Source organism: Scomber japonicus, chromosome 5, assembly GCF_027409825.1.
Source record: "Scomber japonicus isolate fScoJap1 chromosome 5, fScoJap1.pri, whole genome shotgun sequence".
NCBI classification, from domain to species: domain Eukaryota; kingdom Metazoa; phylum Chordata; class Actinopteri; order Scombriformes; family Scombridae; genus Scomber; species Scomber japonicus.
In genome coordinates, this window is record NC_070582.1 from 33,717,033 (window position 1) to 33,723,032 (window position 6,000).

Genomic DNA, 6,000 nt, shown 5'->3' on the forward strand with positions numbered 1-6,000 from the left:
AATACACTGTGTCCCATTTAAGCGATGCTGTTGTACAGATCTCCTGCTGTCAGCACATGCTTTGAACTGGTTTCACATGCTTTTACACTGATCTAGTGGATTAGCATCTTCCCTTGATTAACACTGATGAATTCATTGATTTACTGCAGGTTCCACTGTCTGTATCCATCCTCTCAGTGTCAGCTGACCTATCCAGACTACCTCCTGGAGCCTCAGCCTAACCAGTATCACCTCCTCACTGGGTGAGTCCTAATTCACTTCATATAGGTATAGGTTATGTTCCACTGCAGCATGTTGGATCCCTTTAACACAATAAGTGACACCAAATGTCAAATAGTATTAACCATGCTCCAGCAAATGTGTGTGTATATATGTGTGTACTCTGGTGCCATCTGCTGGCAATATTAAGACTGATACAGGTTTTGTACAGGCCTAAATGCGAAATATAACCAATATATGTATTAATAATAATAACTATATTTATTTATTGTTATAAATAATAATGAATAAATAATAATGTATTTTATTTTATTTATGCTCATTCAAAATGATCCAGTATCATAAGTTGTGTCTCCATTAGCTCATCTGAACTTTTCTGTCTTGAATCACATGACTGACAGAATGTAACCTGATTGGATAGAAGGGTAGCTGATTGGCTGTAATAAAATCAAATAAATGAACAGACCCATATATTTCAGCATTAGAGATAAAGCAGTGTTGTAGTGTGAGCAGCTTTAATGGAAGATGTAATGGTGTGAGTTCAGAGCCATGTTGGTTATGTATCAGACCTGTGTGTGAGGGTATTGATGTTTTGGAGCTGCTGTTGTAATGTGATATGTTGGTCCTGGTATCCTCAGCTCTGTGCCCGCTCCACCAGATGGCAGCCATCACAGCTCAGCCTCTGCTCCATGGTTTACCAATGAACCCATTCTGTGCAGCATGATGCCGGTGAGATCACACATCCACATATATGCTAGCTTTTTTATTCAGATATTATACAAGTCATACATTATTTGTTTCTATGTGTGTGTGTGTGTGTGTGTGTGTGTGTGTGTGTGTGTGTGTGTACTTTAGGGGGATTTACATGCTCCTGTAGCAGGTATCTGTGTATCACAGGCTATGGACCATCAACAGTTTCAGGATGGACTGACTGAAGTCACATCTCATATCACACAGCCTGTAAGTTTGTTAGTACAGCAGACAATTCATTTTCATCTCAGTCAACTCAAAATGAAACAGATCCCATCAGTCCAATCAAGGTTGCTATGAGAAAAGAAACATGACTTTACATAAGTTGAGCAGCATCACAAACATCCAGAGAGCTGCACTGAATCACTTACAATACATCAAGTTATTAAGATAGATAACAGCTGTTCATAGGAAGAATTACAGAGCAGTAATATTACATACATACATACATACAGTATGTATTATGTATATGTTTTGAAACAGTAAACAAGCAACATGTTGTTTTGTTGTGGTAAAGTTGAATTTGACATTCAATTAACTAATTTTACACACATCATTAACTATATTCTTTTTACAAGGTAGTTTATGGCTGCTGGACCTGCTGCTCCATCCTGCTCTCTCTCTCTCTCTCTCTCTCTCTCTCTCTCTCTCCCTCTCTCCCTCTCTCCCTCTCTCTCTTATCGCTCGTATTTTGTAGATTTATATAATTACAGATTTATTTTATTTTTATTTTATTTTTATTTATCGTTTATTTGCCAAGGACAATGTATATTAATGTACAATTAGTGCAATGACGTCCTGTAAATATACCGGGTTTAGCTCAAGGCTAATTTCCACCCGTAGTCCTCACATTAAAAGACAGACAGACATACCATAAAAACAAACAACTTAAAATATAAAAAATAAAATAAATAAAAATATATATATATAAAGAAAGAAGGCACAATGTTAGCAGCAATTATATCATAGGATGCAGTACAGGATATGATATAGTAACAAATAAGGGCTACAGTAATACTGTATTAAAGTGCTAGTCAGAATGTTATTCATGGGGGGCGCGCTTGAGCATGCGAAGTGAGTAGACGTGTCTTCCACAGCTCCCGCAGAAATTTGCTAAATTTATACATTTTGGACCTCGTAACCGTTCAAACTTCGTTGGAAACACAGATTAAGTGACTTTATTGCCTCGCGAGTGGACAAATGCCTCCCAAACCGGCCAAACAACAACAACAACAGCAGAGTGGGAGAAACATCCCGGTCTCCCCGGTTAGCGCTAGCAAAGAAACAGATGCTAATGCTAACAATATGAAAGCGCTAGCTGATGCAGTTACTGCTGTGCAAGCCTCTATCAACTCATTTCGGGAGGAAAACCGGGCGTCAATTGCCTCTCTACATTCGATTCTGAGTGTTTATGGCCAAAGAATTACTGATGTAGAGGAAGGTATGAACGAGTTCGACAAGAGACTGAGCAGCGTGGAAACTTCTCAAACTTCACTGGCTAAAGAAAACGATGCTTTGAAGGAGAAGGTGGCGTATTTGGAAAACTACACCAGACGGCAGAACATTCGCATTGTGGGGATACCAGAAAATGCGGAGGGCCCACGACCATCGGAATTCATTACCAAACTACTCATTGACGTGTTTGGGGAAGACAACTTTGAGAAGCCACCGTCGGTGGACGGAGTCCACAGAAGTTTGGCCCCCAAACCAGTAGATGGCGACAATCGACCACGGCCGTTTATTGTCAAGCTCCATCACTTTCAAACTAAAGAGCTGATCCTACGCTTCGCCAGACAGAAGGGCCCGCTCTCCTACAACGGATCAAGATTTCACATCTTTCCTGATTACAGTCCGGATATCAACAAACGACGCGCAGCCTTCTCCGAGTCCAAAAAGAAGCTCCACGCCGCAAAGATCCAGTTCGCCCTCTACTACCCAGCCACTCTGCAGTTCACACACAACGGGAGACGCATGAAGTTCACTGACCCCGCGATGGCGCTGACCTATATCAATAAAAACGTGGCTGCTGATGACGGAAGCTCCGTTTCACAAGTTACAGAAGATGGTGATTGAGGTAATATTGATGATCGGGTCAAAATACAAATAACTAATTAAAAGAGACGGTGATATCACTATATATGGCTATTCTGTCAGTGTTTACTGATAGTATTTTTTATTTTTAGAATATTATTTTATTAGTACTGTTGATGTAGCAGCTGGACATTTTGTATGAATGTGTGTAACTTTACACATCACATGTAATGCTACAGATGTACGCCCTCCTAATTATTTTTTATTTTATTTTTTATTTTTTAATGATTACCACCGATCTCGTTACACTGTTTTTCAAAGGCCTATAGATATCATGGTCTCAACAGGGTGAAAGGATATCGCAGGTCATTTAATACATTGTTTGAGAGGTTCATTAATGGTTGAGAAATGTATACTCATTATTGCGGGTAGCATGCAAATGCAGGTTTGCAACAGTTTGACGTTGTTTGGGGGGGGGTAGCCTTCTTAAGGCTTGTTTATGTGTTATATGTAGTGGTTATGATGTCTTATTTGTTTTGTATACAGTTTGTGCACTTACTTGTGTTTTTTATCATCTAAAAGGGCTAGACACTGCTATTTTTGAATCGAGTAGTTCTAATGGCACAGAGTAATTCACATTTTGTCCCAGGTAAAGATGATATGAAAATTATAAGCTGGAATGTTAAGGGTCTAAATCAGGCAGTCAAAAGAAAAAGGGTCCTCTCTCATTTGCAACACCTTAGGGTTGGTATTGCCTTTCTACAGGAAACCCACCTTCCAAATCAAGACCAGTCAAAAATGCATAAAGAATGGGTAGGGCAAATGTTTCATTCACAATTTAACTGTAAGGGTAGAGGAGTAGCTATACTCATTCACAAAAAGATTCCCTTCATTGTATCAAACACTATCTTGGACCCAAATGGCAGATATGTGATGGTTGTAGGAGAGCTGTTGCAACTTCGCCTAGTATTGGTTAATATCTACGGCCCGAACTTTGATGATGACCATTTTTTTAAAAAGATGCTAAGCTCCATCCCTAATCTGGATAGTCATCATTTAATTATGTCTGGGGATTACAACCTGGTGATGGATTCCACTTGGGATCGCTCTTCTCAATCTGTACCAAGACCATCTAAATCGGTGCAAACAATTAAATCGTTCATAGATATACATAAATTAATAGATCCATGGAGATTTAAGCATCCCACTAGAACTGATAACATTTCAGCCTCAACTCTCTGGGAGACACTCAAAGCATATCTCAGAGGGCAGATTATTTCTCGTTCTGCTCATATTAGGAAAATGAAATATAAGAAAATTGAGGAGTTATCTTCAGAAGTTAAGGCTCTGGACGGACTCATAGCTGGTTCTCCGAACCCTGATTTGATTAAGAGGAGAGTAGGCATACAAACTGAAATCGATCTCTTAACTACCACTCAAGCAGAGAGGCTCATCCTTAGATCCCGTAGCAGATTTTATGAAGAGGGGGATAAGCCATCCAAATTATTAACCAGTCAACTTCGTCAAAAAGCAGCATCCCGTAATATTTCGCAAATTATGCTACCTGATGGCTCCTCAACAGAAGATCATCAGGCTATTAACAACTGCTTTAAAGAGTTCTACTCTAAATTATATTCTTCAGACTCAACGTCGGATCACAGCCAATTTGACTTTTTTTTCCTAATCTGAATATTCCTACAATTGACTCTGACTCTAAAGAGAGATTGGAAGAAAATCTGACACTGGTGGAAATTAATAATGCTATAATGTCCCTTCAGAGTGGAAAAGCCCCTGGCCCGGATGGGTTTCCAACTGATTTTTATAAAAAATTCAAAGATAAACTTGCCCCTCTTCTTCTCTCAGTTTATGCAGAAGCACTGGAGAATAATATTCTTCCGCCTACTCTTCGCCAAGCATCTATTACACTGTTATTAAAGAAGAATAAGGACCCTCGTGACTGCTCTTCTTACAGACCGATTAACTTGACAAACTGTGATGGTAAAGTGTTCTCAAAGGTCATTGCACTCCGGCTTGAGACAATTCTTCCTCATATCATCTCGGGGGACCAGACTGGATTTGTTCAGGGCAGACAATCATATTTTAACCTGAGACGATTGTTTAATATCATTTACACTGAATCTAACACTCCATCTCCAGAAGCAGTAATATCGCTTGATGCCGAAAAGGCGTTTGATCGGGTCGAGTGGAATTATCTTTTTTATACACTTAGCAGATTTGGTTTTGGCCCTAGTTTCATTCAACTTATCAAGCTCATTTACACTGATCCTACTGCCTCAGTTTATACCAATGGTATCTCATCAGAGTACTTTCCTCTTCACAGAGGGACGAAACAAGGGGATCCAGTGAGTCCGTTGCTTTTCGTTCTAGCTATAGAACCACTCGCTATAGCTCTTAGATGCAATGATATTATACAAGGTATTTCACGTGGTGACCTAACTCACACTGTCTCGCTTTATGCAGACGATGTATTACTATATGTTACCAACCCTATTACATCTACCCCTGAAATCCTTAGAATCTTGCAGGAATTTGGAAGTATATCTGGATATAAACTAAATTTTAATAAAAGCGAATACTTCCCCATTAGTGATAATGCTGGAGAATATCCCAACCTGCCATTTAAGTTGTCCGCCAAGTCCTTCACATATCTAGGTGTAAAGGTCACCAAATCCTATTACAGTCTATTTAAAAGTAACTTCACTCCTCTACCGGAACAGTGTAAACTAGATATTAAAAGATGGTCTATTTTGCCTCTTTCTCTCATCGGGAGAACAAATTCTGTAAAGATGACTATTGTGCCAAAATTTTTATATTTGTTTCAGGCGTTGCCTGTTTTCATACCACAATCTTTTTTCAAGGCATTTAATCAAATTATTTCTTCCTTTATATGGAATAATAAACCAGCTCGCATAAGAAAAGAATTTATGGAAAGACCAAAAGGTGTAGGTGGGCTTTCACTTCCAAATCTGCGTACGTATT